This window comes from Choloepus didactylus, chromosome 11, assembly GCF_015220235.1.
Source record: "Choloepus didactylus isolate mChoDid1 chromosome 11, mChoDid1.pri, whole genome shotgun sequence".
Lineage (NCBI taxonomy): Eukaryota > Metazoa > Chordata > Mammalia > Pilosa > Megalonychidae > Choloepus > Choloepus didactylus.
Genome location: NC_051317.1, coordinates 51,924,465 through 51,933,993, shown reverse-complemented (window position 1 = coordinate 51,933,993; position 9,529 = coordinate 51,924,465). Strand labels below are relative to the sequence as shown.

General features: G+C 37.1%; 1 pseudogene; it reads left to right on the top strand.

Moving 5' to 3' along the window:
- Positions 1–4,922: 4,922 nt before the first annotated feature.
- Positions 4,923–9,529, top strand: part of LOC119506012 — a 34,219-nt pseudogene continuing 29,612 nt past the window's right edge.

The window sequence follows — 9,529 nt, the reverse complement described above, 5'->3', positions numbered from 1 at the left end:
CAAATTTAGGATGCATCAAGCAATGAATAATTGCAGTCTGTTAGGAGCTGTGGAAGGCCATTGAGAGACACATTCTAAGAGGTGCAGACAAAAGAAAAGAGCTACATCAGAGGGTGGAGCAGGTACTGAGAAAAATATTATGACATATCAGACACAATCCTAAACACAAGATAAGAGTACAGGAATTTAAAGCCGGTGGGGCATTGAGTGCAATAATAGCAGCAACAAAACCCAAACCCAGATCAACTACTAACTTGATTGACTCAACCCTCCAAATAAAAGCCTTAGCAAAACAAAAGGTGTGCCTATTCCAGGCATTAAACTATGTAGCTCATTATCCTACTGTCTTAAACAAGATACCTGGCTTTCAACAGCAGTAACGAAAATATGAGTTATGCAAAACAGCAAGAAAAAAAACACTGTGAAGTGGAATAGGATAATCATACCATTTTGCCCTACATTTGAGGGTTTTCCCTGGGTGCTGGATTTTCAGGGCTAAAATTGGAAAAGACTTGTCAAACTGGGATGAGTTGATCACCCTGCAATTAAGAGACAAAACAATGAACAGAAACAGACTGTAATGTAACACAAATGTTGGAAAAATCAGAGAGAAAATTTAAAACAACTATGGCTAATGTATTACAGGCATTGGTGAAAAAGGTGACCAACATGCATGATGGATGGTAATTTCAGCAGAGAAATAGACAGTTTAAGAAATCAAATGTAAGTACTAGAAATTAAAAATATAAGAATAGATGAAAACTGGTAATTAGTGGAGGAAAGAATCAGTAAATTTGTAAATGGATTAATAGATATGACAAACTGAAACAAATGATAAAAGAGTGAGAAAGCAAACAAACCAACAACAAAAAACAAAACAGAGCAACGAAGAGCTATGAGCCAATATTAAACAAGTTGGGTTAATTGGAATGCCAGAGTTGAAGAGAGACAAAGAATTCAGTAGAAGGAACAATTGAAGAGATAATAACAGTAAGTTTTTCTAATTAAAGGCAAGTCCCCAACCACATATCCAAGAAACTTAGATATCACCAAACAAGATGAAGTACCAAATGAGCATTTTATATTCAAACAGCTGAAAAGTAAAGTGACAGTCTTGAAGAGTTCCAGAGATAAAAGGTAAATTACATATAAAGGATAAAAGACAAAATTATGGAACACTTTTCATGAGAAGGGAATGGAAAAAATGTTTAAATGATGAACAAAATAATGGTCAGAATTACATATATATACTTTTAAAATATCAGAATCAAGAGAAATAAAGATTTTTTTCATAAATATATAGAATTCTTTGACAGCCATTATACAGAAAATCAGTAATACACTTTTCAAAACAGCTTTATTGATATGTAATTCACATACCATAAAATTTGCCCATTTACATTGCATAATTCAGTGATTTTTTAGCGTATTCATAGGTTTGTAGAACCATTTCCACTGTAAATTTCAGAGCATTTTTTTCACTTCAGAGAGAAACTGTATACTTTAGCTATTACCCCTTATCCTGGCATCTTCCACTAATGTATTTTATGTCTCTATAGTTTTCCCTATTTTGGACATTCATAGGAACGGAATAATATAATATATGGTCTTTTGTAACTGATTACTTTCACTTAACATAATTTTTCAGGGTTCATACATGTTGCCACATGTATCTGTACATAATTTCTTTTTATGGCTGAACAATATTCCATTGAATAGACATAGCATTTTGTTCATTCATTTATACATTGTTGGACATTTGGGTTATTTTCACCTTTTGATTATTATGAATGATTCTGCAATAAACATTCATGTTCAAGTTTTTGAGTGAAAATATATTTTCGTTTCTTTGGATATATATTCGGGGGTGGAGTTGCTGGTAATGTGGTAACACTATGTTTAATACTTTGAGGAACTTTCAGACTGTTTTCAAAGCAGCTGCATCATTTTACGTATCCACCTGCACTGTATTATGCTTCTGCTTTCTTCCCATCATCACTAAATATCGTTATCTGACTTTTTGATTCTGAATTTTTAATTTAGTGCTTCTAGTGAAAGTGGTAGCTGGTGTGATTTTTATTTGAATTTTCCTAATGTGGTTAAGTATCTATTCATGTGCTTATTGGTCATTTATGTATCTTCCTTGGAAAAAGGATCTGTTCTAGTTTGCTAATGCTGCTGGAATGCAAAACACCACAGAATGATTGTCCTTTATAAAAGGGGGTTTATTTGGTTATACAGTTACAGTCTGAAGGCCATAAAGTGTCCAAGGTAACACATTAGCAATCAGGTACCTACACTGAAGGATGGCCAATGGTGTCCAGGAAACCTTTGTTAGCTGGGAAGGCATGTGACTGGCATCTGCTCCAAAGTTCTAGTTTCAAAATGGCTCTCTCCCAGGACGTTCCTCTCTAGGCTGCAGTTCCTCAAAAATGTCACTCTTAGTTGTACTTGGGGTATTTGTCCTCTCTCAGCTTCTCTGGAGCAAGAGCCTGCTTTCAACGGCCATCTTCAAACTGTCTCTCATCTGCAGCTCCTGTGCTTTCTTTAAAGTGTCCCTCTTCACTGTAGTAGCTTGCTCCTTCTCTCTGATCTTATATAGTGCTCCAGTAATTTAACTCAGACCCACCCTGAAAAGGCAGGCCAGCACCTTATGGATATTATCCAATCAGAGTCATCACTCACAGTTGGTTGGGGCACATCTCCATGGAAACACTGACACTGATACGTCTGCCCACACAAGATTACATCAAAGAATATGGCTTTTTCTTGGGGACATAATACATTCAACTGGCACAGGAACCTTTGCCCATATTTTAATTAAGCTTTATTTTTGTTACTGATTTCTAAGAGTTCTTTATAAATTCTATATAATCTGGGTTGTCTTTTCACTTTCTGCATGGTAATCTTTGAAATGCAAAAGTTTCTAATTTTGATGATGTTCAATTTATCTATTTTTTGTTGTTGTTGCTTGCACTTTTTGTGTCATATCTAAGAATACTTTCCCCAATCCAAGGTATGATGGTTGAGATAGGTGTCAACTTGGCCAGTTTATTGTGTCCAGTTTTTGGTCAAACAAGCACTGGCCTGATTTTTTCTGTGAGGATATTTCAGCGACTTAAATGATCAGCAAATTGATTGAAACTATGGCTGGTTAGAACTACAATCAGCTGAGTAGACTGCCATCAACAATGAGAGAAGTCTTATCCAATCAGCTGAATGCTTCAAAAGGAGAACTGATAATTTCAGCAGTCAGAAGGGAGGAAATATCTACTCTGTGGCAGTACTACACTGTCTTGATTACCATTGCTTTGTATTAAGATTTGAAGTTATGGAGTGTGAGTCCTCCTACTTTATTATTTTTTCAGATTTTATTGGCTATAACTAATTATGAATTTTAGAATAAGCTCTAAAAAGAAGTCAACTGGGATTCTGATATGGGTACACTGAATCTGCATATCAATTGGGGGAGTATTGCCATCTTAACAATGCTAAGTTCCAGTTGATGAACATGGAATGTTTTTCCTTGTATGTAAATCTTTCTAAATTTCTTCCAGTAGTTTTTAGTATTCGGAGGATGAATTTCAACTTCTTTTTTACATTTATTCATAAGTAGATTTTATGCTGTTGTGAGTGGAATTGCTGTCTACCATTCATTTTCAGATTGACAATTGCAAGTGTATAGAAAGAATTGAATTTAAGTGCAGTGATCTTATATCCTGAAAACTTGTTGAAGTCATTTATTAGTTCTGTTAGGTTTTAGTGAGTATCTTAGGATTTTCTATATAAAATTCTTGTCATCTATGAGTAGTTTTAATTCTTCTTTTCCAATGTGGACATCATTTATTTATTTTTTTTGCCTAACTTCCTCAGCTGAAATCCCCAGTAAAATGTTAAATAGAAGTGGCAAAAGTGAAATTCCTGGTCCTGTTTCTGATCTTAGAAGGGAAGTACCCAGTCTTTCACAAATAAATATGATGTTAGGTTTGGGTTATTTGTAGATGCCCTTTATTAGGTTCAGGATGTTTCTTTCTATTACTAGTTTTATGAATATTTTAATCAAAAATTATTGGATTTTCTCAAATGATTATTCTGCTTCTGTCAAGATAATCATGTGATTTTTAAATTTTTATTCTATGGGTATGATGTGTTACATTAATTGACTTTTTGATGTCAAAACAGTATTGAGGGAGAGGAAGAACATGGCAGCATAGATAGGAGTGGAAGTTAGTTAGTCCCCCTGGAACAACTAGTAAACAAGCAGGAAAAATTAGTAAATGATCTGCAATAACTGGTGGGGGTCAACTGTGACTGTCCATAGATCTTACACCAACCTGTATTGGGAGGAATGCCTTAGGTCACAGCATAAAATCTGTAAGTAAAAACTGAGGACTGAGCTCAGAGCCCCTTCCCATCATGGCAGTCAAAACTGCAAAACCTTACTGTGGCAGAAAGCAGCATTTCCAAAGCAAGCAAATATAGGTCAGTCCAGGCTCAACTGGAGTTTTATTTAGCAATTGGGGACTGCTCAATACAAGCCATGAATCCTCAGTAAGCAGACAGAGGCTTCTGGTGATGACTGACCTTGGAGAGCCAGAGGACCTTCCTCTGAGGGAGGGGAAGCTGAGGATCATGTGCTATCTCTGACTGATGGGTGAAATTGATGAGGGCCTCAGACTGGCCCTGAAGGGGGGTCTTCTGCCCCTTTCTTGGCTCAGTGGAGAAAACCTCAGCCATTTTCAGTTCCCAGTGCTCTGACCCAGACAAGAGTGGAGATAGCAGTCAGAGAGACTATTCAAGTGCAAATGATATCTCCCTAGAGGGTGTATCCTCCCTAAGAGGAAGGAGGTTGTGCCAAGCTCTACAACCCACCTTCCATTCAGAATCAGACCCAAGAGCCTGGGGGAAAACAGCCATGGACCATGCACATTATACCAGTCATGAGTGACAGGGTGACAGGCACCACCTCCTGCACAGAAAAACAGTGTTTTGAGGCCTCACAGGTGTGTCAATCTTCTAAGACACACCATCAGAGAAACTTGATACTATTGTCTCCTTCTGAGACCTGAGTCAATTCTAGTCTGGGAAAACATGATTGGGGTAACCAAGGAAACCAGATACCTAGAAAACAGAAAATGACAACTGACACTAAGAAAAATGACGTTATGGCCCAGTCAGTGGAACAAACTTACATTTCAAATGAGATACAGGAATTGAAACAACTAATGCTAAATCAGTTCAAAAAGTTTAGGGAAGATATGGCAAAAGAGACGAAGTGTATTATGAAAATACTAGGTATACGTAAGGTAGAAATTGAAAGTTTGAAAACAACTATTGGCAAAATCTATGGAATGAAAGGCGGAACACAAAAGATGAAAACCACAATGGAGACATAGAACAGCAGATCTCAAAGGCAGAAGAAAACACTCAGGAATGGGAGAACAAGACACCTGGAAGTCTACACACAAAAGAACAGATAAGGAAAAGAATGGAAAAATATGAGCAACATTTCAGGGAACTGAAGGATGACATGAAACACATGAAAGTACATGTCATGGGTGTCCCAGAAGGAGAAGAGAAAGGAAAAGGGGCATAAGCAATACTAGAGGAAATAATCAATGAAAATTTCCCATCTTTTATTAAAGATATAGAATTACAAATACAAGAAGTGCAGCATACCCCAAACAGAATAGATCTGAATAGGTCTACATCAAGAAACTTAATAATCAGATTATCAAAAGTCAAAGATAAAGAGAATCCTGAAAGCAGCAAGAGAAAAGTGATCCATCACATACAAAGGAAGCTTTATAAGACTATGTGCATATTTCTGAATAGAAGCCATGGAGGCAAGAAGGAAGTGGTGTGTTATATTTAAGATACTGAAATATGGAAGTGGTCCAATATAATCAACCTGTCACCAGGTAGCAGGCTGATCACCTCAGGGAATCGTGCCATGTCAGATACTGAGTGTAGGCTTCTGATGCTGGCAGATTGGGCTGTAGCCAGAATGACCTTGATGAGTGGAAGTCCATGTTTCTGAGCCCATGCATAATCCCCATCCCTACCACCATGAGCACTTTCTTCATGAGCCCATTGGGCAATGATAGGAGTGGTGGGTAAAGAACCTGACTGTTATCCACAGAATGGAGCATCTTATTCACTTGATTATTAAACCTCCTCTCCTGACGTCACCTTCTGGTGAGCATTAACATGGGACACAAATATCTTCATGTCTTTTGCCCACACAGAAAGTTCTATCCACATACCTCCTCACCAGACCTCATTGCCACCAATTGTCCAGTCAGCCCATGAATCAGTATATAAGCACATCTCTGGCCAGTTCTCCTTCCAAGCAAAATGAACATCAAGGTGCACTGCTTGAAGTTCTGCACACTGGGAGGATTTCCCCTCACCACTGCCCTTCAGGGACATTCCAGAAAGGGACTGCAGAGCTGTAGCTGTCAACTTTCAGTGGTTCTTGCTTATCATGCAGAACCGTCTGTAAACTAGGCCTGAGTTTTCTCTTCCTCCATAAACTCACTGTAAGGAATTCTCCAAGAAGCCATAGCTCTGGGCTTGGAAAGAGAAAGAATTGTGTCAGGGGTGGGGGCCATGGACATTGGGTCACTTCTTCATGTAATTTATTTTTGCCTTCAGGACCCACTTGAGCCCTATCTCATACATACCATTTCCATTTTATGATGGAGTGCTGCTGTGCACACCCAACTTGATGGCTTGGTGGTTCAGACTACATCCAGCTCATGATAGGCAACCTCAGGTCACAGGATAACTTGTGGCCCATGGTTAAGAAGTTGGTCTCTGCTAAGAATTAGTAGCATCCCAAAAGCTATTTCTCAAAAGGAGACTAGTTATCTGCAGAGTATGACAAGGCTTTATTCCAAAATCCCAGGGACCTGCATTTTAATTCTCCTGTAGGGTCTTGCCAAAGACTCCAGACAGCATCTCTATTAGCCAATGACACTTCCAGCACCATTGGATCTGATGGATCCTATGGCCCAAGTGGCACAGCAGCATGGACCTTTTGCAAAGCCTCCTCTTATTCTGGCTCCACTCAAACCTAGCAGCTTTTCTGGTCACTCAGTAAAAATGCGAGCATTGTACACCCAAATGTGGAATATGTTGTATCCAAAATCAAAGAAGTTAATTAGGTGTTTTGACTATTTTTTTTGGTTGCAAGAGTGGCCAGATGCAACAGCTTAACCTTCACCTTAGAAGGGATATCTTGACATGTCCCACATGACTGGACACCTAGAAATTTCAAAAGGAGGAAGGTCTATGTAATTATGTTGAATTTATCTCCCATCCTCTGAGATGCAAATGCCTTACAAATATGTCTAGAGTTGTTGCTACTTCTTGTTCACTACATCCCATCAACATATCATCAATATAATGGACCAGTGTGATGTCTTGTGGGAGGGAGAAATGATAAAGTTCTCTGTGGATTTTGACACAGGGCTAGAGAGTTGAAATACTCCTGAGGGAAGACAGTTAAGGTATGCTGCTGGCCTTGCCAGCTGAAAACAAACTGTTTCTCATGGTCCTTACTAACAGCTATTGAGAAAAAAAGTGTTTGCCAGATCAAGCCGCATACCAGGTACCAGGGGAGTTGTTGATTTGTTCAAGTAATGATACCACACCTGGAACACCAGTTGCAATTAGAGTCACTGGCTGTTTATGTTTACAATAATCTACTGTCATCCTCCAATACCTATCTGTTTTCTGCACAGGCCAAATAAGAGAGTTGAATGGGGATATGGTGGGAATCACCACCCCTGCATTCTTCAAGTCCTTAAGAGTTGCATTAATCTCTGCAATACATCCAGGAATGCAGTATTGCTTCTGGTTTACTATTTTGATAGGTAGGGGCAGTTCTAGCAGCTTCCACTTGGCTTTTCTTACCATAATAGCCTTCACTCTACAATTCAGGGAACCAGTGTGGGGATTCTGCCAGTTGATGAGTATGTGTATTCCAATTACGCATTCCAGAACTGGGAAAATAACAGAGTGAGACTGGGGACCCACTGGACCCACTATAAGATGGAACTGAGCCAAAATTCCATCAACTGACCTCCAGTTGTTCTATACATTACTGAAAGTGGGGTATTGAAATTTTCAACTATTAACGCTTGATTTGTCTATTTCTGACCTGATTGTTTTCCGTTTTTACTTCAGTCATTTTGGTGATTTCTTATTAGGTGCATACCTTTTTATAATTGTTATATATTCTTAATGTATTGACATTTACAACCTTATAAAATGTCTTCTCTTTCTCTACTGGTATTTTTATTGTAAAGTCCATTTGCCAGATATCAGTACAGTCACTAATATTTTGTGGTTGCTGTGTATGTGACATATATTTTTCCATCCATTTTCTTTCAACCTATTTTTATTTGAATATATAATATTTTAACTGTAGACACATATATTTGGACCCTTTTTTTTAATCTGGTCTGGCAATATCTACTTTTTGGATAGGTTGCATAATTAATTTACATTTAATGTTATTATTGATATGGTTGGAATTTAGTCTGCTGTTTTACATTTTGTTTTCTAGGTGTCCTATGTAATTTTTTATTTTTTATTTTTTGTGTTTTTGTCTCATGTATTTTTTGATACTCATTTCCTCTGTTACTACTTTATTTTACATTGAGTGGATATTTCCTCTTGACTTATTCTTCCTCCCTCAGGGATGGTTTAACAATGATTAATTGAGCTATTGTTTAAGTAACTATTCTATGAATTACCACATACATCTTAAATTATCATAATCAGCTTCATATATAAAATAGCTTGGTCCCAGTACAATATAGAATCATTACTCCTATATAGTTCCATTCCCTTTTTTCTCTTTTTGTGGCAATATTTCTATGCCTTGCCACATCTGTTGTTACAAACCCACAAATAAATTGTCATAATTATTAAGTTACAGTCTGTAGTCATTTATTTACTCCAATACAGCTTTGATCCCAACCAATGTCTTTGCGATGTAATTGGCAGGTATGTTAAACTTATATTGCATTCTATATATTATTATAGGTACAACAATATATTATATGCATCTTTCTTTGAACTTTATATAATTTCTTTTTAAAATTGTATTTTATTGAGATTGATCACATACCATACAATTATCCAAATATCCAAAGTGCACAATCAATCACCCACAGTACCTTCATACAGCTATACATCCATCACCACCTTAATTTTTTCCAATTTTTAGAACATTTTCATTACTCCAGAAAAGAAATAAAGACAAAAAAGAAAACATAAGCCCCTAACCAACCCCCTCCATTGTTGACTAATATTATTGGTATAGTACATTTGTACTGTTAACTGTAGTACATAGTTTGCATAGGGATATTTTCCCTATATACCCCTCTATTATTAGCTTCTAGTTATAGTGTCATACATTTGTTCTAGTTTGTGAAAGAGATTTCTAATATTTGTACAGTTAATCATGGAGATTGTACAACACAAGATTCACTGTTTTATACATTCCCTTCTTTTA